This window comes from Pogoniulus pusillus, chromosome 28 (assembly GCF_015220805.1).
Source record: "Pogoniulus pusillus isolate bPogPus1 chromosome 28, bPogPus1.pri, whole genome shotgun sequence".
Classification (NCBI taxonomy): Eukaryota; Metazoa; Chordata; class Aves; order Piciformes; family Lybiidae; genus Pogoniulus; species Pogoniulus pusillus.
This window is the reverse complement of record NC_087291.1, coordinates 12,442,320-12,469,691: the sequence shown is the minus strand read 5'-3', so window position 1 is coordinate 12,469,691 and position 27,372 is coordinate 12,442,320. Positions and strand designations below refer to the sequence as shown.

General features: G+C 39.0%; 1 protein-coding gene across 6 annotated transcripts in view; it reads right to left on the bottom strand.

Annotated features, from left to right (window-relative positions):
• Window positions 1-27,372, bottom strand: part of MEOX2 (mesenchyme homeobox 2) — a 230,549-nt gene that overhangs the window by 102,185 nt on the left and 100,992 nt on the right. For all 6 annotated transcript variants that reach the window (XR_010307518.1, XM_064167031.1, XM_064167032.1 and 3 more), the window contains one exon: window positions 15,461-15,549. The gene's annotated coding sequence lies outside the window, so the exon portion shown is untranslated. The remainder of the gene's footprint in view (window positions 1-15,460; window positions 15,550-27,372) is intronic.

Below are 27,372 nucleotides of genomic sequence, written 5' to 3'. Positions count from 1 at the left end.
GAATGAAAACAAAGCTTCTCAAATTTGTATGTGTGTGGTAGATTTATGTTGGAGGAATTCAGCTGTCTTTACAGAACCCTGGGACATCAGAGGTTCAAATTCTTGCTCTGATATAAAGAACAGTTCTGCATACAACAACAAAAAAAGGTGAGTGGGATCTATCTATTTTTTGCCATCTTGATCCACAAATACTTTTTTTTCCTCTTCTGTTTCTCCCCAGAAGCAACCAACCATATCTAAAAACTTCCATCTTGACAAAAGACCATATTCTTTGCAAACTACAGTGCAGTGAAGCTTTCTTGACTACTCTACTCAAATCTCTTTGGAGTGAAGGACACCATGCCTCACTTCATGGACTTCAAGAAAAGATGTCTGAAGATGAGCACAGTATTTCAAAAAGAAGTCTAAATTTAGTTTTGCATGGATGAAACTAAGTGTAGAAATATCTAAATACTCTGTGAAATGGGATTGTTGCTTTCTGTCAAGCTCTAGTCATATGCACAGGTGTTCCTGGAAGCGCTCAAGGGTTTCGGCTAAACTGCGTGACAGAGAAAGAATGATCTTACTGTCAACCTCCTGCAATGCTGTTGCTGCAGACTGCACACTTTCAATATCAGCAGTTACTGTCACTTTACTGCAAGACTGCTGTTACTTGGTAATACTCCTAAAAGCCCAGCTTCTGAAATCTTGCAAAGACATAGAATTTAAGTGCATTTCCCCCCTTTTAAGTAGCTTTAGGTTTGCATGGGCTGCAGAGAACAGTTTTAAAAGATGAGTTCAAATGCTCAATGATCACAGAGCAGATGAAAAGACCTCTCTCTTCAATGCTTGCTCTCTTTTTAAAAGTTCATCAATTTTAAAAGTTTGCTGAATGTTTGGAGGGCACTTCACAAAGTTTGAGTGCTCAGGTTTGGCAATACTTGTTCTTTTCCTTTGTTGATGCAAGCAAGTCGTGAAAAAGGGCTGAATTCATCTAGTTATAAGATTCTGCCAAACCTTTCTTTGCTGACAAGAGAAGCATTTTGGAAAGGCTTAAGAAGCACTGAAAATTTTTCTGCCAGCTTTTAACAAAAAAAAAAATTCCAGTTGCACCTCTGTATTCCAGGCCACACAGACTGAAATATTTTCTGAAGTGAAGATTACACAAGGAAAAAAAAAATGTCCTTATATACATCTATTAAAGCACTGAAATCCAAAGGCAGTACTGATTCTTTACATCTTTACATCATTAGTCAATGTTACAAGGCAATCTTTCATCCTGTGAGTGTACATGGTAATAACAACAGATTGCATGAGTCTGTTCAGGAAGAAACACTTGTAGGTTAACTTCTTGATCACATTGAGAAATTATTTAAGAAACACAGTAAAAGCTGTTTACACTTTCCATGTATTACACATAAATATTTGTTTATGGAGCAACTGTGTGGTGCTTTGCCTTTGTCAGCAACTGGAAATTGTTACTAATAATGACATTTAAGGTTACAAATGCCATAACCCCTATCTGACTCCATGCAGTACTTTCCAAGAAACTGCAATGTGAGAACTCTGGCCTGGGCTTCAAGGAAAAAGTTCTGCTGAGATAGACAAAAGTGTTTTGTGAGAAACTGAAGTGCTTTTTGTACTCCCCGTTACCTCCATCTCCACAGCTACGTAGAGCACATTTTGCAGCCTTATACAAAAGTGAGTTTACAGCATCAGTTAACCAGAAGTTTGAGACCAGTCTCAAAATCAGACCTAATCCCTACTGAACACTAAAATACCACATCATTCTTCTCTTCTCTGTCATCCAGTTCAAACTTTTCCCTTCATTAAGGACCTAATTCCCTGAGCTAATCAGCTCTGTAGGCACTACTGTTGTATAAATACTCTTACAAGGCCTGAACTTTATCCTCCCCTTACATTTCCATGTTTGACTCTCAGCTCACTTTATTGGAATCATTAATTCCAATTAATACATGTTAGACAATGAAGAGCAGAAAGGCTAAAGTGTGTGTTTGTGACATGTTAACAATCAGTTTAAAATGTATGGGTAAGCCAAAATGGAGCATAATCAGAAAGATTCCTTTCTCATATTCCAGATAACAATACTAGACTTTGGCCAGCTTTTGGGTACTAACAGAAAGACCAAATGAATTAGCATTTTGGTATAGATTTAAGACAGCAGATCTTACTACATTACCTTTCCAGGTGAAACCAGTGGCATAAAGAAACCTTGCTGAGCAAGATAGCAAGAACTCCATGAAGCGTTCTGGGAGTTCTGCTGTAAGGTTCTTCTGTACTACTTCAATGAGCACAATTTCCAGATTCCAACTGGAATTTCAGATAAATTAGTATAGTATTTGTCCCATGGCTAGCACAATATGCTTTGCAATCTCTAGCACAGAACAATACCCAGTGGATTTTGTGGGTCCAGCTTTCTACAAAACTATTTCTTTTCTTCAAACAGAAAAGGACAAAAAAGAAGAAAACACTCAGGCATGGGAAAGTAAGTTTGGCAGGAAACAAGTCTGCATTCACATTGGTTATCCAAAGGAAAAGTATATTTGGAAAAAAATAGATATACATATTCCAAAAGTTGAACATTTTAGCTTGATTTTAATTAGTATTTATTCAGAGTCCTGTGGGAAAGAAGAGTAAATGCCATATAGCATATCTGATGCTGGAAAGCCCTGAATATCCTCAAAGTCATGGTGGTTAAAGTAGGAGCTGGAAACATGGGAACTGAAGGTCCTGTTCTGTATTTTTCAATGTAATCTAGGCCATAGTTTGCTAACAGTTAATTTAAGCATTAGGGAATTTGTATGATGTAAGAATTCCTAAGAGAAGAATCCTGTGCAAAGAGCCATGATTAAGGCTCTGGAAGAGATGACCTTTATCTGCTTTAAGTAGTTGTGCACGTGATCAGTATGCTTCAAGTCACCTCATTTGTATTAGTTTTAGTTTTGTTGTAAGTAAGATTTTGCTAATTCACATTTACAGGACCAATATATGTAAATGCAGGGATTATAGTAGACATGCCCCAGTTAATCCTACCTGCCATTAGAAAAGCAGTTTCAGAGTGGTTCTGTGTTAAATTATATCACTTAGAAAATTCAAGAAACAAAAGGCAGGTGATAGAGTTTGAGTGTAAAGTAACTCAATCTATTGATGTTTATAAATCAATAAAAAAAGAAGATAACATATGGACTGACTGTATATGAGAATAAAAGTCAAAAGTCACTACTGTTCTATTCATCCATACTTCTAATCAGCAAGTAATTCTCAGTTTCTTATTAGTAGATATATCAAGTCCTAGAGTTTTACAAAGTCCTCCAGACAAAGCATTCAGGCTTTTCCTCCCCACTGTATTAATTCTTCCAAATATTCCTCACTCCAGTTTCAGAAATCCCATCTGGTGGCCACTCTCATTTAAGAAAATGTGAAGGGATTCTTCGTAGTCACTCTCTCCCTATGTCCTGAAGGTTTTCCTGCAGAGAAGAAGTTATCTTCAGCAGTAAGAACTGCCTCTAGTGGCAAAGTCCTCTTGTTATTAAAATCTGCAGTACCACATGTCACATTTTTCATAAGAATGATTGCTGCTATGCCCCAAAATCCTCTTTCAGTTTACACTGCACCACATGGGATGGCATTGTCCTGTGCTGGCTGTGGTTTGGAGAGTCGGTACCTTGCACTGGAGCTCTGGCTTGAATTTCTAGAATGCAGTCTGGTCTACAAAGCCAGGTGCTGACAATGTACAAAACAGTCTCTCATCTTTTTGCCCAACCCAAAGTGTACAAAGAGATTAAATACTATTACTTGATCTAATAAAGTGGAGGAAGAGTGTGCTACGCACACTCTGCAAATGCATCATTATATTTCTGAGCAGCTAGGTGAGGACACAACACCTACCTGCTGCACTGTTCATGAAAAGAATACAACTAAGAAAAAGTCCTTTCTGTGAGTATATCTTTAAACATATCAATATATGTCTGAAAATAAAAGAAGAACTGATCCAGTCAAGATCCGCTTTATGACACCATGGCAGCAGTGACAAGACAATACTGAAACTGTTTGGGTCTACAAGCAGTGGGAGTTGCTGATGCTTACTTAGAAATCACTTGTTTTTTTCTATCATGGGTTTGTCAGTAGGAAGATAGAACTATAAAGTTCAACCTATTTCCTGAAACAGTTTCATGTTTTTTAAAAATGAAAAGTATTTTCAGAAAGTAGGATGCTATTTGATACATATTTTAGTTTAAAAAGACTTCAGCTTTTCAAACAACATAATTATCAGCCTACAGTCCCATTCTCTTCTGTAGCAGAGCAAAAGGGTAGAGATAGTGAGTTTACTTCTCTTGTTGCTCAAAATTAAGTTCTTAACCTAATTCAGGAGAAGTAAAAGAGAAGAATTTTGCAACTCCCAAACCTCTTTTCATGTGTGACCCACTGAAGTCTAAATAAATTGTATTAACCATGATCCTGGATATCAGATCCTTTGTTTCAGAGAGAAGATGGATCCCCCATTTTCTGGTCTATATTAAGATCGATGCTCTTTAACATCTTTGTCATCAACATGGAGAGTGGGATCAAGCGCATACTCAAAGTCTGATGATGACATCATGCTGTGTGGCATTGTCACCACACTAGAGGGAAGCGATACCATTCAGAAGGACCTTGGCAAGCTTGAGAAGTGAGCCCATGCAGAATTCATGAAGTTTGGACAGGCCAAGTGCAAGACCCTGAATATGGGTCAAGGCAATCCCAAGCACAAACACAAGCTGGACAATGACTCGATTGAGCAGCCCTATGGAGAAGGACTTGGTGATACTGACAGATGAAAAACATAGTATGAGCCACCAACATGTGCTCACAGGCATGAAAGCTACTCACAGCTTGGGCTGCATCAAGAGAAGCGTGGCCAGCAGACTGAAGAAGATTATTTTGCCCCTCATTGATTCTGAGACCTCATCTGGAGCACTGTGTTCAACTCTGGGGCCTTCAGCACAAGAGAGACATGGACCCACTCAAGCAGGTCCAGAAGAGGGACACAAAGATGATCAGAGGGCTGGAGCACCTCCCCTGTGATAAGAGCCTGAGAGAGTTAGGGTTGTTTAGCATGGAGAAGGCTTTGGGGAGACTTTATAACGGCCTTTCAGTACTTAAATGGTGTATGTATGAAGCTTAGTGACAGGGAGTGTAGTGACAGGACAAAGGGCAATGGCTTTACACTGAAAGTGGGTGGTGAGGCAGTAGAACAGGTAGATCAGAGAAGCTGTGGGTGCCCACTCCCTGAAAGTGTTAAAGATCAGGTTGGATGGGGCTTGGAGCTGTCTGGTCTACTGGGAAGTCTCCCTGTCCATGGCAGGGATGTTGGAACTAAAGGATCTTTAAGGTCCCCTTCCAATGCAAACCATTCTATGATTTAAAACTCTGTAACTCACTTGCAGTGATCCTGCTATGTGAATAGCAAAATCACCTTTATCCTGTCCTAGACAGGATGATTAATTTACTCCTAATTTTCAAGCATTTTTGGAACTCACCTAAAATGCAGACTGAAGACAAGTCCCAAAATGTCTATCTGTAGAACCTTGAAGGGGAATTAGGTTTTAAATTCACACAATCTGAATACTTAGCAGTCCAATATCAGCTGCTTCAGGATTCCCCTTAAGACTTTTGTGTGTGTGTGTGTGCTTTCATTCATGTAATTCCAAAGATCTGCATTTTTCCTTATCCTATTTCCCTTTCCAACAGCTGCTAGCTACCTTTGATCTGGGAACATAACTTGATAGAATAGGTTGCTACGTTCTGGTTCCTCTCTCCCAGTACCAGAGTGATCAGTCATCCACATGTGCTTACTTTTTAAATGCCAAAAGGTAAACAGGCATAAATTTGACAGTCTCTCCTTGTGTTATCTTTGGTAAAGCTTTAGATAATATTCTTCAAATCAGGGAACATTTTCCCATTGAAACACACAAAACTTTCTAAATTACTATCACCATGTCCAGATCTTCTTGAACACAGAAGAGACAAAAAGTTACTTTCTAAGCTCAGACTCTATTATTATGTGATTGTAGTTTAGTACCCACTGTCAACTGTGATCATAAATACATAGATGTAAGAAAAGAGCAGGAGTGTCAAACTTTGGTGGGACAACCTTATAATGCTGCCCTTTGGGATCAACCAATTAATCAATCCCAAACCTGAAACCCTCAAAGAGCAGGTGCCCAGTTTCTGCTCTTTGGAGGTTTCCTGTCCTGATCCCATCTCCCTTTTTCCCTTTGTTAGGCTAAAACTGAACTTACCCTTTCTTCTTCTATCCGGTTACCTTTTGTGCAACATATTTATTTCTTGGGTTTTGTGTTTGCATAAGAACTGTGTAGCACTCAAGTACACACATGGAAAAATAAAGATTAATTACACAAACTGAAAACTCGGAAGAAAAGAATTAAATGAACTGAAAACATTTAAAGTCCTGCAAGAGTTTAAAAGGTTACAAACTGAAAGGACAAGACTTTCTGGAAGCAGACTTATGAGTAAACAACCTCACCATGACCTCATGCTCATATAAGGAGTGAAGAGGAGGAGATGGACCCATTAGGCAGGAAGTTACAAGAAATCTGCTGAGCTAAAAAACAGCAGAGAAAATAATATATGAATGTCTGCAGTTGAATCTGAAGAGGAGGAATCTCCAAGGACTTACTGGAGAGAAGGAACTACATTACAACATTTTCCTGGCCTATAAGCCTAAGTTAGGAAGTAAGCAAAGCCCAGACTCAGTGCCAGATCACCGGGACTCACTGAAGCTTACTGCATGCCAGAACATCCTCCAAATTGAACAAGAGGGAACAGAGACAACAATGACCCTTTTTCATAATCTTCCTTAACTAGGAGTTTTAAAGCAGCAAGACCCAGGGACTGACCTGGAGATGGTCCACATGAATCTGCTGAACTGTCCACAGGAAGAAAACTCCCAGAACAATGCACAGGAGGGCTGAGACAAAGGGATTTAGATGACTATTTAAATGTAGAGCAAGAGGTTCGTCTTTCCTACCAGACAGAATACTTGGTAATGTTTGAATTTCTGCAAACTGACCCTATTATTTTTCTAGTGTGAGAAAACACACCAGATACCTAACAAGTGAAGAGACAATACCAGTTCAAAGAGCATCTGACCTCAATATAACATGAAACCAGATGCAATGTCTATAGAGAGAAACAACTGGAATGGCAGTCTGTACCTATTTATATTCAGCTTAACTGGGAAAGGAGTCCAAAGACATGCTGAGGAAACATGGTTAACTGAGAAGGCACCACACTGAAGTTAAAAGGAAGCAGGAGAGCCAGGTTAAGAATAGGGGCTAGAAATGAGTAAAAAGCTTGCAAGTAAGAAAAAAATGCATTGTTGCAAGAAACCCAAAGGTAGTTATTTTAAGGTAAAAGCAAAGAGGCAGGGAATGGAGACCTAGTCACAAAGCTGGTTAGCAGTTTAGGGTGCAAAGAGCTCCATGATGTATGAACTTCTAAATAACTAATTACACGAACTCAGCCTCCTCAGAGGAAGGGATTTTTTCAAATGGTGATCAAGCCTGTACTGTGTTCTGCTTTGAGTAAGACATGGCTTCAGTCCTCCATTCCCTCACCACTTCAGACAACTGTACAACAAATACACTAGAGGAGTCTGACCCAAAATACATGCAATGCCATGTATGCCTGTGCTTTCCAAGCTGAGGGAAAACTGCTTTGCTACATTTGCATGTGACTTAAACTTGAGAGAAGAGGAACTTAAAAGAATTGTTACTGTGGAACCATAAAAGAATTTCACACCATCTATCTGAGCCTTCTGACTCAGGATCCTGCCTTCCTCCTGGTATTTCCACAGTGGCTAGAGATGGACAGGCAGTTGTCAGGCAGTTTTTCTGAAATGGTCTTTAGATGAGTCTGCATCCACTGAGTAGGTGTAAGGTGTCTGGAAAGGTTAGTCCTCACCTGTTGCTTCAGTTGAGTGCCCAAAGTCAGACAGTGGATCCCTGATCTCAGGGTTTCAGAGACTAAGGTAAAGAAAGGTGTGATGGTTTTGGTGTTCCCTGCCCAGACTAGACTCAGTGGCTCTGGAAATTGAATGAAGCTTATATTTACACCTTAGCACAGTACACAAACAGACATTTACAGTATATACATCTATAGACAGAAATATACAAGTTAAAAGGTAATACAGAAACACAACATCCCTCTCAGAAAACTGAGTCCCCAGGAGGGCTCCCAACCACCCTTCCATCTTCTCCCACCCCTCTCTACCTTACCCCAGATGTTGCCTTGTGCCCAAGGAAGATTGGAGGGTCAGCCAGGGGAGTTAGGAAGCAGGTGGATTAATCAGAGAGACGGCAGGTTAGGTTAGAGAGAAAACTGCAGCTCAAAGCCCAGACAGAGAGCAACTCCCTTATCTATGTTTGTGTTCTTGTTCTTATACCTCTCAGCAAGCCTATGAGTGAAGTAGACATCACCATTTTTCCCCTTTCACAGCCTGTAATCTAGTTCCTCTCACTAAAACATTCTCGCTAGCTTCAAACTAGCACACAAGGCTTCAGGAGTCCAAGGGTCACTCCCAACCCAATGCAATCTGTGAAGCTGTGAGTCAATTCTCTCTCTACTGCTCTGTGTAACTCTAGTCTGTACTTTACGGTATAACATTAAGGGAGTTCTGTACATAGAGACTGCATAAGGTCAGCATTTATGTCCTGCAAATGAGTCCCTCAAAAATTCTCCTGTGCTCTTGAATTGGTTTATAGAAATATTTGTTCCACATGGACATTTGCCTCACCACACTTGTCCCAGCTTGTTATGTATTGCTTTGTTCAAAGGCTTGCCGTCACGTTTCACAGCAATCGTTAATAGAAAATATAAATATGAAAGCTACGGGGTGTATGATGTCTAATTGCTTCCCATTCTTGAACTGTCAGGTTTCATCCCCCACACATAGTCTTGGCACTCATTTAACAAAGAGATAAAGAGAGGAATCGTCTTTCTGGAACATTGTAAATGTCACTGAAGTCAGTCAGACAGACAGAAGGGCCAGTGTGAAATAAGAGTGGAAATAACAACCACACAGAGATGAAGCATGTGGGAGCTGAATGATGGACTTCCCTAGCAGCAAGTTCAGTGAAGCTAATCGGAGTGTGAGTGGGTGAGCAGGTAAATACAGCATATAAAGGCAGTTGTGTGTGTACACATACACACGTGTTTGTTTATTGTAGATGAAGGAACAGAGTGAATTCAAACTTCTATAACTCAAAATGAAACGAGCAGAATTCATAACACGTATTTGTGTGGCAGCCTTTACTGCACATGTCATAGCTGCAATGATCTGGGGTCCAGATGGATGGATAATGAGCGCCCACTGGCCTGTGCTGGACGAGATTCCCCAGTCCCTTCTCACACATGCTGACCCAGGGAGCTGCAGCTGCTGTGCCAGTAGGCACACCACAGTGCAGGCCAGATACAGATATGTTTGAGACAAGTGTGACCTCTGCAAATTAATCCACCTAGGGCAGGCAGGAATGGAATAGCACAGACTAGAGTAACCTTCCCGACAGTGACATTAGGAGGAGGGACGCATTTCGCTGTTAGACTAAGAAAACTGTGATGCAGTCCACAAGAAACCTACAATCTGGATTTCAATTGTTAGTTCTCTGTGAAGGACCAATAGCTGACTGCTTGGCAGTCAAACCTATGGGGACCAGCGGTAAAAGCAGTGTGTGTCACTACTTGGGTACTTGAACCCCATTCATTCTTTTTAAAAAGTGCTGTCAGGCTGTTGGCTGTGCTACAAAACCAGTATGAGCTAAGGAAAGACATGTGAACTCCAGTCTGAAGGAGCATTTAAAGGAAAACAGACTCTACAAAGTATCAAGGCTTGTGATGCTGATGGAGACACAAACACACAAACGCAGAGTCTACTGGTTAGTCCCAGAGACGGAGTTTTCTGTCAGGAAATAAACTGCAGTTCTGTTATTAATATTATTAATTAATTCTGGATCATGCTTTCTGCCAGCTCCACCTATCATTTACACTTCATGGGCAGTTAAATTAAAAACACTAACTACCAGCTTTATAATGTTAAAAGAAAACAATGATTAAAATAGAAAATAGCAGTAAGCCGTATCAGACCACCAAAACATTGCTCAGCTTGGCACAAGTCTTGAAGTCTCTGCTCTACCGAGGCCCTGTCCTGACCACACACAGAGCCTGAAATAGAATATAAATCATTTAAAAAGAAATAAGATAGAAATAAGATGGTGTGTTTTCATCAGAATTTGCAATATAACCATCTGCTTTGCCTAATCTGTAAGTGGCACAGCTGATCAAAATTGAACTTTCCACCCCAAGGGCAAGTCTGATTTTCTGATATTTGTTTTTTATAACTAACTGAGACAAAAGTTTAAATTTTCTCTTTATTCTTTTTCAGGTTTTTAGCTGAATTATTTCATTATTCATGTATCAACATATTTTATCTGATCTGTCAACTCTACATTGAAATAAAAGGATCTATTCTCTCTGCTAGCTTGGATCCCCAGGGACTGACTGCCATACAGTATGGAAAACATAGTCCAGATGCATAGCATCTTTTCTATTGGGAAGAAAAGCATGAAAGATCCAAAGCAACAATTTCTATATGTCATTGCTAAGCTTCTGCTGAGGCAGAAATGAAACACTGGCAGTCCTGAAATATTTCCATCTTCTGTGAATTCTTCAGAGAAGAGTTAAAAAAAAAAAGGAAAAATGCTTTCCTACAAAAATGTCTGTTTTGATAAAGCTACTTTTACTGACAAGGAATATCCTGTTCAAGTTTAATCACCTTACACATTAAAATTATTGTTGATACTATATGAACATAGAGAATAACTTCTAAATGTGTACAACACAAACACCCTTTCCAGCAGTTTCAGTGTTACACATGCAACAGTTAAGAAATCTGCAAATCAAGTCTTTTCCACTCTACTACAGTTCTTTTGTGCTTGTACATTATGATAGAATCTTTAATTACACAAACCACATACTATTTGTTCCACAGACACCCCCTCCATTTCATTCCCTGTGCAGAGTGAAAGGTGATGCAGAAATGAATCAGTGTTCTGCAGTGAATGAGCCCATTGTCCTTCAGTCCCTCGCCTCGCTTGCTGCACGGCTTAGAAGGTGTCCAGTAAATGAGGCAAAAGGCTGCAGGAATTGTTCATCCTGTGCTCAGTGTGCCTCCTGAAAGTGACATCTACAATTATGCCATTAACCATACTAATTGCAGTTCTCATGCACGAGGAGACCAAGTTGATGTTATCTATAAAAACATAATGATGGTTTTCTAACTTTTGAAGAGGTAAATTTGCAGTGTTCTTTTATATACAGACCAGTAGGACTTCTCCACTTGGTATCAGACTTCAGCTGGCTCAAGCTTTTTGCAGAGAAAGAGACCATTCACTGACAAAATTTAATTCACAGATAAACACACACACACAGAGGAAAGTAGGGGGAGGGTTTGAAAGAAATTCCTATAATACTTGGTCAAAAGTTCCTTAGCCATTAAAGAAAGTGAAATCCAGTTTCTACTGCTGCTAAGAGGGCAACCATTCATTTCAGTATCAGAAAGCTTGTTATGTTGTGTCAAGATGATGTTGCTGAAGACTACTGAAGTGCTGATATGTGAACCTAATTTGGAGGATTTGCAAGCTGTGGAACTAGTAAGATCACAGATAACAAGGGGATGGATCTATTACACACTTTCTCTGGTTTCATCATGACATAATGCTCCAAAAATCAGAAAGTAAAATACAGAGTTGGCTCCAGTCCAAGCATCCCAATCTGTTAACTACAAAGTTGGATTCATGGATGCAGTATCCAATTAGTTTCTTTTGGAAATTAGTTTAAGTTTTTAAAAAATAAACATAATCAACAGTACTAGAGGCTAGAAGTCCTCATTAAACACACAAAGCAGGCTTCTTCCCAGGGGCAGACTGCACTGGAAACTCGGGAGGGCTACAATGCTCTCTCTTTCCTTTTCCCCTCCAGTTAGCATCACTTAGCACACCAGAGACTCTGGGCCACATACAGTCATATGGTTTGCAGAGCTGCACTAGTCCTTCTCTATTCGACATCACAACTGTGCTTAGCCCCTGCCTTTTGTTGCCTCTGGCCTGAACAGAAAAGATAATTCCTGCAATTGAGCAGGATATCTGGCTCAAAGTCCATTCAGGCTTTGGCTGCTTCAGTAAAACTGTCAAAAACTAATGGAAATGTGTTGCATTTACTGTAACGATTTTTGTGTTGTAAACACCTGGGCTCAATGGCTTGGATATTTTATACAGGCTGTATGATGATGATTTAGATTGCTGCTGGCTTTGAACTTTAAACATGTTACTAGCAGACTACTGAAAGAGTCATATTAGAATCTGGGTTAGAAAGAGTATTTTCATAGAAAAGGGGAAAAAATATATGCTCTGAAGATTTTCTTGTGCAGTATTTAGATGAAACAGACATCTTTTAGAGTATTTTGAGGGTAAACAGCAGAAGAGCACCACCAGAATCACCAAATTCCCTGGATGACATGAAAGAACCAGACTCAGATCGTCATCCCAAATCAATGCAACACAGACCGAGCCCTTTTCCCCCAAGCTGAGGGTAAGCACCAGAACCATTTAGTCATTGCCCCATCCAGTGTTTCTGTGTTGGGTTTCAGAAACCAGAAATTCCATCCTGAACCTGCAAAGCTTCTCCTGAGGAAAAAAACACGTTGAAAGTAGCATACTTCCTTGCAAAGTTTGATTTGGTTTCTGCGCTTTCCAATGAAAATAATCTTGCAAAAGTATGAATTGCATTATAATTTATATCTCATTTATTATCTTGGCACCTGAATTATCAGTTTTCCCAGCAGCCAAGCTCCTGAGTTTTATCTGACTTTCAATCTTAAATCTGATGACTTAGACCAAAGACATGAGAAATAAGACATTTGGCTTCTATTTCTAGTTCTGTCACTGACTCCCTGTTGCACTTGGGTAAGTCATTTAACCACTGTGTCCCACAGTTTCTTGATCTACTAAATAGATACAGCAGTATGCAATGTGAGTGCGTTATAAAACTAAATTAAAGGTCTGAAACAAAAGGTTCTAAGTGTCATTTCCCCTTTTCTTTTTGCTAGTTATAAGATCAAAGAGTGAGAGAGGGAGCATATTGTGTTTCTGAGCAGTGAACATCTGATAAGTTTTATAGTCCATGCCAATATCACTGTAATGCCCTTTAAACCTACTCACTCCAATTATATTGAAAACAAATAATTACAAAAAAAAAAAAGAATTCCCATAAACAAACAGCAGTGTAAAAGATATTCCAAGGTGCAAAGGAACAGTTATGTCTATTCATATCCCATTAACTTTGGTGGGAGTGTAACAATTACTGCAAGCTGCAAACAACTTCCCACTCCCCAAAGCCTTCTGATGATTACCACCACACAAGTTTTCAGCAATTGATGCAGACTCCCTGGAACCAATCAAAATCACTTTGTTTGATTCCATTTCTATGTTTCCTAGGTTTATTAATCTCATCTAAAACTTAAGATAAAATGGCAGCATGAACACCCTTAAGTTCCAAAAGTAACTGGCTGTGCCATGCCCTGTAGATTCAGCAGTTGTGCGTCAGATCTTGTAGCTCTATGCAGAGATAGATAATAAAGAACATTACTACCAAATCTGCAAGGTGTTATACAATTGGAAATTGTTCCCATACACCCTCCCATCTCTGATTTAAATGTTTGCCTTATGTCTTTAAAGTGCGTGTCAACAGAATCTGCGAGCATACACTTAAATCATATTGTCATCCAAACACTATCATGTCAGAAATAGTCATACCTCCACTGAAATAACTACATGAAATAACCTTAAATGTAGTACTCAGCACAAGTGATTTAGCTCTCGTTCAGCACTGCTACCTAGTGAAAAAGATCCCATTTTCATTTACTGCTATAGGCACAGTGTATGGAACAGTAGAGTAAGTGTCAAACTGAAAAAGTTGTACACAAATGAGTTTCCTATTGGTTTCCCTTTGCATTGCACTTCTAATTCTGATGCCCAGTCCACATAGGTTGGTTTCAGTTTTTCCATATAACCTATACAAATCCATCCATTCTTTATCTAACCACATTGATCAGTTTGGACCTGCTAATACAGCTAATAATTGCATGATTATCCTCAAGTTCTGGCCTAATTAGTGGGAAATTGCAGTCTGACCAACTCTTTTTACTGATCTTGTATTACCAAAGTTTATCTGATTGCTATTCAAGGGCAACCTTCCTAAATTCTTCTTGTCATGAGACTAAACATGTCTGTATTGATACATAATACATTAATCAAATCTATTTTCAATCCAATGCAAGTTTGCTTTGATGACCTGGAAGTTACTTCCACTTCTGTTATGTCCCTGCACTTCCACTTCCTGCAAAAACACAACCTTCATTCCTTGGATCCACACAATTAATAACAGCATATAGGCCCTTCACTTCCTGTGATGGTCAGTAAGTGAGATGGATACTCTTCCAGATGAATTCTTTATGATAACATACTCCTTTCCTTATATTAAAGTTCGAAATACAAAGAGATGTCAACAAATGCAAAACTCCAAATGTGACTATATTGTTTTACCCAGGGAAAGAGAGAAATGCAGAAGTCACTGCTGGCTCATGAAACATCTGTTATCAGAAAACGACCTCCTTCTTCAGGAATAAAACTTTCAGTGTAGCCTATATCACTGTATTTTTGGCAACATGAGCCTGAATAGCCCAGGCTACAAAAAAATGGAACATGAACAAGCAAAGCAGGCCAAGAAGAAAGGCAAAAATTCATTCATTCTCTTATATACCAAAACATCATCTTAGAGAAAACACTACTGTACAAGTGAGAGGTTTTACAAATTTTGGAGACCTTTATGAATATCTAAAGAAAGATAAATTCACTGGTATGAGCCTTGCTGATTTCAGCTAGGTCACGTCGGGAGAGTACAGCATAAACTGGAAAAGCCAACAGTGAAAAGCTCTTTAAGAAATCTCTTTGCCGTCCTCACCAGGATTTTCAATGCTCTTACCCAGTCCCACTCTATTTTACATCCTACAACATCCCAATCTTTTACCAACAAACCTTCAATCTAAATACATAGTGAAAATGCTGTCTTGGTTGGAGCATAAACTTAAAGCACATTAAAGGCAAAGGATAGGAAGTCATCATGAGAAAACTCAGTACCACAGAGCATTACATCAATCTCAGGGCTTTCTTCTAACATCCATGTCTCAAGGCATTTACACAACTGCTTCACGTCTGGGATGAAGACTGCATTTAATAACTGTCTTCCTCTGGAACAGTGCAGCTCTCTACAGTAATTAAAGTGTTTATCTAGGCAACAGACAAAATTTTCTCCCAGACCTTTCAAAACTGTGAAATGAGCTACTCACCAAGTAATACACTTCAGAAATCTCACCACCTTTTACTCCAAGGTCAAAGCACACTTCTTTCAGATGGACTTGTAAAACCATAATTGTATCTATGAAAAAAAAAGAGAAGAACAACTCAAAAGAAGCTCTTCTAGAACAAATCTAAACATACTTTCTCCTATAAGAATGAGATCTGAAAAACAAATAGTCCATGCTATTGCTCAGTATCTTACTGAGGGTGCTCAGTTACTGAAGTAGGGAATATGATAAAAGAACTGTATCTGAAAATACACACGTACAAAGGTGCTCATACAAAGAGCATCTCGGGATGAAATATCTGTAGTCCAGAAATGCTCACCATTTAATTATATTTATTGTCTGACCTCTCACCCCAAGGTCAAAGTTCTGAATAGTTACAGATTTTAAAAATTCCAAACAAAACAATCCAATATTACATGTGGAAATACCTTTTCAAATATTCTGACATCCTTTTGCATGAATGAACACTAAGTAAAGTTTTACCAGGCAAGTCATGTCCCCTAAATTTAAGGTAAGATCCATTCTTCAGAGCCTTTTTATCTAAAAATCATTGCCTGACTTTTTTTTTTTTAATGCATTGGGAATTTTTGGAGACCAGATATATCTTTTCTTGTTAAAAAATTCTACATCTAGACTAGAGGAGATCTAGCAAGCAAAATTATTATGTAATTTCTGTCTATAGATTCAGATCAACTCTCACTAACATCATAAGCCCATCTGCTTCATTTGACTTCATCCCTTTGATTTCCTCTGATGGTGTTTAAAATCCCCTGTCATTTTCTGTTTTCTGCCACATGTCTACCATATGTATTGCACAAAAATAAAGGTTATTTTTCTACCACCCACCTATAAAGACTATTCAGCTACCAGAGTGTGCTGAAAATTCTGCTTGGGAGTTTACTCTAAATTGAAGATAATCAACCTGTGAAGCAGCCAGTCTACAATGTACAATGAGGATCCTGAAAGTGGGCAAACGGAAGATAACCACTTGACCAAACAAGCATGTTATTTATTGCCTATCCTGGAATGAGAATCAGGTCTCCAGAGATGAAGGGCTAAGCCACTAAGCCCTGGTTCTAGGGCTGGAAAAACTATTTGCCTCTGCACATTGTTTACTGAATGTAATCCTTTATCTGTTTCCTGGTCATTCAAAATTCAAAGCACAGCTTGGTTGTACCAAAGCTCTAAAAAGTTCTGGCTTCAGGTGGAAGGATTCCACCAAATGGATGTATCACACTTGTGGAGATTGCCATTATTTGAGACAGAGGATATCTTCATCTGCAGTGTCCTTATGGCACAAAACCAACACTGCCCATGATCTCAGATTTCCTCTTCATTCCTTCCTTGAGACATCCATACAAACACAGCATTCGATGCCAAATAAAAGTGCAGATTTTCAGCTTTGTGTCTCAAGAAGTGTCTTTTGTTCATCACAAGTGCATCCGGAACGCGCTACTAAAACGTATGATTTCTGTAAGTCACTAAAGAAATGTTTTTTCAGTTATGTCCTGGAGTGCAAGCTCAGAAGTGTACAAAACCACAACCAGAGCAAATTCTTCAAATAACAAACGTGTACATTTTTTGTTTATATGTAATTCTTCATGTCAAAAAGTAATCTTCTTGCTTTGGTGAGATAAATCTGATGACACAGTCTTGAAATATATTTTTGCTCTATGCCACTTTTATCTCCTTTGTAACATTCTGTAATGTGACTGCCAGAATGCTGTTCTAATTTGGGGGATAATTTTCTATATGTGAACTGACAGAATGAAAACAAATTCAAAGTTCCAGGAAATAATGAGTTCCTGATTATGTGTCTGATTATTGTCAGCTCAAGGAATGTATGGACTTAAGAGATGGAGGAGACCACTTTTCCTTTCACCAAACTGGGAGACCTGAGCTGATGACACAAGGACAAGGCTTTCAAGTACTGTTAAATCCTCCTCAGTTCTATATGAGAGTTATTTTGAGGTCGTGTTCACGTTTCTAGACTGAATATCACTCTGTAGGAGAGACATCTGACTCTTATCTGCCTATTTCTGGCTTTGTTTGAGAATGTTTATATTATTCGATGTGGGAGACTTGAACTCATGACAAGGAACATGATAAATTTTCTTAATCAAACTGGGTATCAAGAGGTGGTCTGTCATCATTTTCCTTTTGTTGCACTGTGAAAGAAAGCAAATAAGGAGCATCCAGTGTGATCCCCACTTCTGTTTCAAGTCTCCCCACCAAGTCATTAGACATTCTCTGGCCTTTGTCAACAGCCTGGTAAACATCCAGAGAAAGAATCAGAATAAAATAGTTTATTTAACATTCCTCTCCTCCAACTGCTGATTAGGATAAATAGTTTGGATAAAAAGTCTATCTGATCCAAAAATCACAAAAAGAAAGGATTCAGCTATCAGCAAAGTTTAGATTTAGTTTCAAATATTTTTAAACAGCAGAAGAGTTTTTTGTGCTCTTTGATATTTTCTCCATCCTCAGCACATCATGTTAGCACCGTGTCAAAGCAAAACATCAACATCAAATGATCACTGGGTAAACTCCAGTGAACTGGAGTGAAAAGCTGGAGGCTGAAATTCCAGGCACAGTATAAAATTTGGAAAGATGCCAGAACAGAGTTCTTTTAAAACTGCCTAAAAGGCTGAGGAATTGATACCCAGCAAATCCCTTCATTGACCTAATAGTTTGGAAATTGCTAATTCTGGTCAGACTGATGAGTCCTTTGAGCCAGAATCATTTCCTCTCACAGGGAAAAGTGTCAAATGATTCAAAGAAAAATAGAATCTTCTTCCTCTGACCACCATTGTGCTCATCCATAATGAAAACAAAGCAACACTATGCCTAACAGAAGGCATGTACCTAGCATTCAGAAACTTGCAGTCAGCTCAGGAAGTGAAGCAGAGGAGTTCAGGACCAGTTTATATTTTTATCCTGGATAAAGTGTTTGTGTAATCTTAATCTCTTTGCCTTAAAATATTAGGGGGCAGGATACTACCCAACAGTTAATTATGTGCTCTGAAAATATTTCTTCTTATCTATAGTAATCTTGTGGCCATTTAAGCTAGCCAACTGTCCCATTGCTCTTGTATTATACTACAGTAAACAGAAACAGCCAAGTGGTCTCAACAGCATTCAGAACCACCATGTCAGATGCTTAGCTGACATAGATGAGAATAGCTCTGTTGCATTCAACCATCATTTGAAATACCGAATGACTACCAAAGGCTTAAATGCCCATTCTCTGTGTTTGAGTTCTGTAAGAAACAGTCAATCAACAGTTACTTTTATTGTATGTCTGATACATTTAATATCCTTTAAACATTGAGTCAGATCATCAGTTAACCGAAATCAGCAAAGCTGAAGTTGCTGGATCAGTTTACACAACTGAAAATGTTGCCTGTGGCTTTCCCAGAGTAATAATGTTAGACCACATACTCACTTGGGCTGAAATATTTGAAAACATCCAAATGATCTGCATACTTAGCTCCCTTTAACAGAAATTGGGGATAATCTTATCCATCTATCTGATGGGTCATTTCTCTTTGCAAAGCACAGATCCATATGGTGTGCACACACACCAGAATGACAGAAAGCAAGAGAATTCCACAAATTAACTCTACAAATGATTGCTTATATAAATATTTTTATATATATATGTATATTCCTTTATCAAAAAAACTGTAACCACAGAATGTGATTACACTTCTCAAGTAAAAACTGCTGCTGAAACTTAAAATAGTGAACTCACTTCTAATTTTAAAAATTATGTACCATTAAATTTCTCTTGAAACTGAGTTACACTGTATTGGCATATTAAACAATGCATAGTTTTGGCTTTAATGGTTAATATGCTAGTAAAAGAGGAATAATAGAAAAACTTTAAGTCAAGAAGCAGTTAGAACTGAGTCCATTTTCATTTTTCCTATTATTTGTGATAAGAAAATTAAAATTAGTTCTTTCAAAACCACTTCTAGGAAGTGGCTACATACAGAGTCACAGGATCAGATCGGAAAAGACCATTGAGATCATCATGTCCAACTTACGACCCACCACCATCTAATCAACTCAACCATGGCACCAAGTGCCACATCCAGCCTTTTTTTAAACACTTCCAGGAATGCTGACTCCACTACCTCCCTGGGCATTCTGTTCCAATGCCAAATCACTCTTTCTGCAAACTTCCTCCTAACATCCAACATAAATCTCCCCATGCACAGCTTAAGACAGTCCCCTTGTTCTCTCACTGGTTGTCTGGGAGAAGAGGCCAACCCCCACCTGGACACAACCTCATTTCAGGTAGTTGTATAGAGCAATAAGGTATCTGTACCAACTGACTGAAGCTGAGAGTTTATCACTAAATTCACCACTGAAAATAATTAACATTCTCACTCTGAACACGCAGTGTAAAAGATTTCATATCCCACACCATGGGAATGGAGTCACTTTATAATCTTACAACTTTATCCACAGCTTCAAAAATATTCATGATTTTCCTGAAAGCTACAGCTGGTTTCTCTCATCCAGTAAGTCACTCTTCTGTACAGTGTAGGAAAGATGTCTGAAAGAGGTGATCAGAATAAATTAAAGTCAGAAAAACATCCTGTCCTGGAAAGTCGTGTTTGAAAGACAACCATCCTCACAACACCAGGGAGCGCTAAGGAAAACTTCACCAGGATGGAGAGAGCAGCAACTGTTGCCTACTTCATGGAATGAATTTCATGCATGGAATTTTAAGTAGGGCCTGTACAATACATGTGTAAGAACAGCATCGTTTCATTGCACTGAGACTATGCATAAAACCAAGTTCCATTATTTTGACATCAATTCTGAATCAGAGAGAAAACAGAAACATCATTCAAGAAATATGAAGTTTGAAATTTCTCACTTCAGAGTCACTCTCCTGTACTTCAGCTTTTAATTTCATAAGCTACTGCAAGACTACTCCAAGGCAGCTCAGCAACAAGGAAAGAGCACAACATATCACAGGCGGTTGGTCTGAGGTGGCACAAAGAAAGTGTGGGAACTCCAAACTCCATCTCATTACAGTTTATCCTGATGAGATTACAGTTTATCCTGGTGAGGTGGGAAAAGAATAATTAATAAATAACACAATCAAATCAATAAAACATTTTTTTAAATGAAGTAAATTAGTTATCTTTATAAATTGAGTGGGTGGCATAATTTTGACTCAAGGTCAACATTTCTATGTTAACATTTTGGTTTTGACTTTTCATATTCACCCTCATACAATCAAGAAATTCTTGATGAGTTTTAAACAAGGCATAAAGCCTCTTCTGTGGTAGGAGGGTTCGCTTCCATCTTTTTTCAGCTAGTACCATTCATAATAGTGGATCTAAGAGGAAAGAGAAGCAGCAGCTGTATGCTGCCACTTACAGTGAGGAACATTATGATACAGCAGTAGCATGCAGATAGCAGAAGAGAGAGGAAGACAGATATTTTCTTATCTGCATAAGACAGCCTGGAGCTGGATCTCCTGGTGAGATTTTCTTTCCCAAGAAGGTAATATGATGTGAACACAGGAAAAACACTGAAACAGTAATACAGAGAAGACTAAGTTGCATTTGGTTATCCCAGTTTGCAACTCATAGCCTGGAAAGAGTTTGTTCCAAATTGTTGTAGGCCATCTGTAAAACGATTACATATGCATAAAACAACCTTGGGGGAAAAGGAAAAAGAGAGAAGAATTGACCAGTGGAATCCCTTGTGAAAGTATGTTTAAAAATACTGAGGTTTAACACAAACCAAAAGAAAAAAAAGCCAGGAAATTCTAACTTAAACCTAACAGCTCCATCCTGAACCCATGCTGCTGAGAAAAATAAAAGGAACAATACTGAGATTTCAGAACAGATGTGCAACTTTAACTGAGCTTCCTGGTTCCTCTCCCTTTGTTAAACACTTCTAATGTTAACTTTTAAATAAATAGTTAACTGCGTTTATCACTGCTCTTAATAAATAAGTTTTGCAGCCCTGCTACAAGGTAGGTTCATTGCTGCAGCCAAAGCCCTGGGTTTAAGCACTTTTCATGATGTTTCTTCTGTAAACAAACATCAGTGAAGCTTTGTGAAGGTTCAGTTTTATGGCAGCTTCTTAATTTAATGCCATACCTAAGTAAGTGTGAGTTTTTTTTCAGGATCTCTCCTTCAGATGATGCAGTACTGCTCATTTTGTTAACATGAATAAAATTATTGAGTAAGGATTTTACTTGCATGCCCAAAGTGTAGTCTCTGATCATTATTTCCACTTATGTATAATAGGCACCACCATTACAAGTTATTAGTACACTGGCATTTTCAGCTGTTAGTGATTTTCTATTACATCATGGATATGCTACAGATATAAATCTGCTTATCTGTGATATTTTGGTGATATTTATAATAATGGAACTTAATTTTACATATCTTTGTTTTATTTTCTAATGATTCTTTCACTCATTCAGCAGTAAAGAAACTTTAAAGCTTGCTCAATCAAATAAAATGTGTATCTTCAAATTGTCCAGTAAAAGTGAGGCTGTTCATGCTTGCGTTCTGCTTTAGCAACAGTGCTCATCCAGGCAAAATACAGACACTAAACCCTGTTGCTCTATGCCAGCCAGCAATAAGCAATATTGTTACATGACATGAGTTTAAATTCTGAGAGCACACTGCAGCCTGGATGCATTGAGCTAAATATACTTCTATACATCTGCAAAAGTTTACCTCCTTTCCATTTGCATAACGAAGACATAAATGACCAAACAATATTAAACTGAATTATCGGTTGAGTTTTCCTATCTATTCCCATCTATTCCCTCCCCACAAGACATGGAACATTTCAATAGTTCTCTTCCCAAGGCACATGTCCATCTAAGCTGATTTTTAATCAGCCTTTGACCAGCATTTAAGAACCTGAATATTCATTTGCTACCCTCACTGGTTTGTTGTTGCTTTTTTTTTTAAAGTTGTTTTTCTTCTAATTTGACCACCTGTTTGCTATTATGCTGAGTTCAGTGTAGGTCTCAATGAAAACATTTCTACTGTTGGCTGACCAAATGGACACTGATTGTGTAACAGCTGCAGTTTGATAGGTGTGGAGGATGAGCTTGTGGAAAATGTGGCAATGCATTTTGCAGACTTGAGAAAAGAAAAAAAAAACCAAAACACCATAAACTAATGCTTTGTTTAAAAGCAGGCACACAGTCAGGGTTGTTATTATTATGATGGTGTTTTTAATGTTTTATTCTTTATAGGAAATGTGTGAATATTAAGCATAAGAGAGTCTCTTTACCTAAATCCAAGTGATAAGATATTGCAGAATAGAGCAGCATGTAGAATAGGGGACACACATAATTTCATTTCCATGCTTTTGAAAGGACCGAGTAAAGACTTAAACAAAGTAGAAACATAGAATTGAGTGTAGAAAACAAAGCAGAGAAGGTATAAATCAAAGATGATAAGGGTGTATGTGAAAAGACTGTCAGAGGACGGAAGGAAGCAGAAGAAATTTGGACCTAACAATCTATTTGCTTAGTGAAAGAATCTAGTCAAAACCATGAAAGATTCGTCCAAAATCATCATGGTTTTTGTTTGCTTTATTAGGTTTACTTTGTCAGTAAGTATGAGCAAATGCTGCTAAACTGCTCTACTGAAGAACAAAAATATTTTGGGATACAGAAGCCTCACATATATCTGTTATACCTCCGAGTGTGGGATAAATACGATCCGAGGGTGGAACACAGTTCCACAAAGAGAAAAAAGAGAGAAGTGCTACATTCCAGAAGCCGTTTAAAATATCGCAGTGGCACCTAGTGTGCAAAACATCAGCTTCCATTGGGAAGAAACACAAATGTGGTATTGAACGCTGAATTAGCTAGAAAAACAACTCAGAGGAGTTACAAACATCTCCCATAAATAAAGGATGAATCACGGTTCAGACTAGAAACTACATCATATGAAAGACTAACGTGGAAGTTTCAGAATAAAGAAAGCAAGAAATCGAAATGTTCCCGGGCCACATTACTTCTACTCTGCCAGCAAATAAAAGAACAAAATAAACTCCATCTCCTCCGCATTCCCAGTGGCTTTTTCAGTAACTTCTCTCTGCCTACACAGAGAAAGAGGACTATATTTTCACAGATGGAAGTAAGTGACTCTCCTCTGCCAGGATTTGGCAACTGCTGCCCCATATTGGAAGAAGTGGGAACTCTAGCTGCAGCAAGTTGTGCAAAATGTGTTATGCATAGGATGGATTGTCTTGTAAAGTAGGAAGAAATTCAAGTAAAGGGAACTTTTCTCCAAATTATTATGTGAAGCATTCTACAACAGCTGAAAGGTCTGATCCAGACCTCTTTCTTGAAATACTAAGTATCAGTACAGACATTTGTATGATCTTATAGCTGAACGTGAAACAATACATAGTCTTCTTGAGATTTTTTTATTCATCCCTGGACATTTGGAATCCTGAAGCTGCAGACCCACCCAGTTCTACACGAGTATATAGGACTATTCTATGCTTATGTATCACAGCACACCAGTTGAAAATGTGCTTTTCAGTCTCACTATATTAAGCATATATAACCATAATGGGGGAATAAAAATGTCCCCAGCAATACAAAGACAAAATAGGTGCCATGAAAGAGTCTTGCTATAAAAAAAAGTACAAAATTGCTGGTGGGTCTTAGGTCTTGCTGGAGGTTCAGATTACAATTATATTCATTTCTGCAATAAACTGGAGTGATACCATAAAAATACATAGAGCCATGAAGTAGGAAAAACTGCATAAAAACAATTTGAGTGTTCTGTCAGTGGTTCTCCAGGTATTTAGCAAACAATTTATCAGCTGCCTGAATCAAAAACACACATCAGCTATTTCCTCAGGTTTATAGCAGAGAGAGTTTTGGCAACGCTGTAATCAATTCCCATTTCTGCTTCCTCCCTTTGTACATAAGCATGACAGTGGTTGAACTGGCAGCTCATCCAAACTAGCCCTATCAAGTCTTAATATCAATTATATTCCTTGCTTTCAGTTTTATGTTTTTCTGGCGTCTGCTCAGTCGCAGCCCTCCTTCCTTTTTAGAATGTGAGAAAAGAAAGCAAGCAACTAATACAGAAAATGAAAAAAAGGCAAGGAAGCTGCAAACTTATCAAGTTACCTTTCTAGTTTACATCACCCAATGTGTTATCATTTTGCTGCAGCCCTGAATGTGAAGGACTCGCTTTCCTTCCAGCCCCAGGGCAATGATTGAAATACCTAGTACTCCTATGAGCAGAGTATAACTTCAGAACTTTTGGAATAGCTATTCTGAAACTTCTCATTTTAATCCATTTTGAATAGGTTTCAAACTATAGATAATGAGACTGGCTTTATTAACAGAAGCTCCAACATTGCCATTGACTGTAAACCTGGAAAATGCAGACTTGCCTAACATCTAAATACGAGGGATGAAGTCTGTGTCATATTGACATCGTCTGGATTTTTTGTTACCACAAAAGATATACTGAAGAGCTTAATGTCAGTGCACTGCAGTGGCAAAAAAATGAGAATATAAAGCAATGAGAAGGGAGTAATTCAGGTGCTGTTATGCAGAGCACTCGCAAGGCAAGTACTTGACCATAGTTGCGTCTGCTCTTAGGGGAGGATACCAAATCCTGGAGTTCAAAGGAGGGTCACAGAAATGATACAAGGTCTGGAAAACAAGTCTTCTCAGCCCAGGCTTAAGGAGAGCTACTTATCTCACACAAGCTCAAGCACAAAATAACAAGAAGCTTTTCGGCCTTTTTGATGAAGACTTCACAAGACTCATTTTCTGAACACTAACTTAGTAAAATTCAGGCCTTAACCACCATGACAATAGCCTGCCGGTGGAGATAACTAAACACAGGTAAAGTCAGGGATTACAGCATCAAACTTCTAAGGTGAAATAAATTCTAATAAAATGTTTGCTCTAATTTGGCTTCAAGGCAAATTTCTTTGGCCTCTTTTTCCACAGATAAGCATACTGATATAGAAAAAGAGGTAATGAGAAAAAGAGGGGCCAAATGGAAGTCCAGCCCTTTCCCATGTCTGAACTGATGGACCTGTGTCCTACATCTCCTTATTTATGGTACAACCATACATACTGTATGTCCAAGGCTATGGGATACATTTCATGCTTTGATGTTTCAGCTCCTTAAATAAAAGTCTGCTTTACACAGCATTATTTCTTTCTTTTTCTCTCTTTTTACCTCCAGTGGTCACCTTTCTCCTAAACGTCACAGACCACAGATAGAGACCAGATCCTCAGACAAGAGAGAAATAAAACCATATTCTGGTCCCTGTCTGGTTCATCTCACACCCTCTTTCTGGTGACAGATATGGGGGTCAGGGCACACCAGGGGCCATGGGCTTCCCCAGGGTCTCCCAGAGGACAAGTATTGGCCTGGCAGCCTGGGTCTATTCCACCACCATAGCTGGGATCAGGCACTCAAGCCAGTGAGGACATCTCCTGTCCCAGGCATCAGGCACCTCCCTGGGGAATAGACATGGGTGGGCTTGTAAGGCTAAGCAGGGCCCATGGCTGAGCAGGGCCATGGGGAGCTGAAGACTAATCCTGCTGCAACATCACTGCAGCAGACATGGATGGTCTCAAGGTGCAGACATGGGGTCCTGTGCCATAAATAGGATGGGAAAGCCCCGAGAGAGGCTGGTCAGAGACAGTCAAGGCTGGCAGTGCCCACAGAGCCCTGACCCTGGGTCCAGCAGTAGTTTACTGTGGCACGCTGACAGTGACCTCTATGTGGCTCATGGATCCTGCTAGGATCATTTCAGCATTTTTAATCCAATCATCTCAGTATCATTTGAGGTCATTTGCTGTTTGTGCAGCTCCTCTTTCACACAGCTTGGCTGCTGAGAATCAAAATATTTTGTGCAAGTGCTGTATGGGTGTGGGGTGAGATCCATGGCTGTCAGCACTACCAGTGCATGTCCAAAGGATGCCTTACTCTGATATGCTCCCTGCCCCTTCTCACACACCTCTTGTGTCCCTCACAACACCAGATAAGTTTGGAGTAAAAAAATCATTGAGTTAAACTATGAGTTTTTCTCTCTACTTTAGTCAGACTGTGTCCACATAAATCAGTGAAGTGCAACAGGGTTTGTAGCAACTCCCCCATGGATTCTCTTAGCATGGGCTGAATTCGGGGCAATTCTGACACATAACAAAACAGTGTACATAGAAAACTGCTGCAGATTAGCAGTCATTAGTGACTGACTTGCTTGATTAGGGAAGTCATCAACCAAACTTTGCAATGCAACAGTGTCTAAATCAAGTAAAGAAAAAAAGAAACTTAGTGGGAGGATTGAAAACACAGGCATCCCTGCCAGATGTTTATGGAAAGCCAAGAAAAGAAACAGGATACTAAGGCTCTCCTGTACTAGCCAAAGAGAACATTCTGGTTGTATAAAGCAGTTACTTTCTTCTGTTGGTTGGGTGATGCAACATCCTTGTTCTAAAAGACACTCTTGGAGTCTCCATACAACTAACCAAAAGACTTCTGAGCAATCCTCTGTCAGCACTAAGTCAGCCAGGTTGTGGACCCCACTTTGCTTGCCACTGGCCACAGAAATCGACGTGGCAGGGACAAACCAAGTCAGCCAGTTTGTGTCTGACCAGGCAGCAATAATTCAAGAGTTATTGAAAGGAATTTGAAACAGTAGGGTTTAAACTATTTGATTGTGAAACTTGTGATGGCCTGTCACTTCTTAGGCCAACTTTGTCTTAGTTTACAATGCCCAGGCAGGTCCAAAGCATGCATGCCATTCACAGTCCTCAGTGGGACCATTTAGCTGTTTAAAAATAGATTAAAATAAAAATAAAATTAAAAGCCAAGACTTTGTTAAATGCAGCTTTAGCT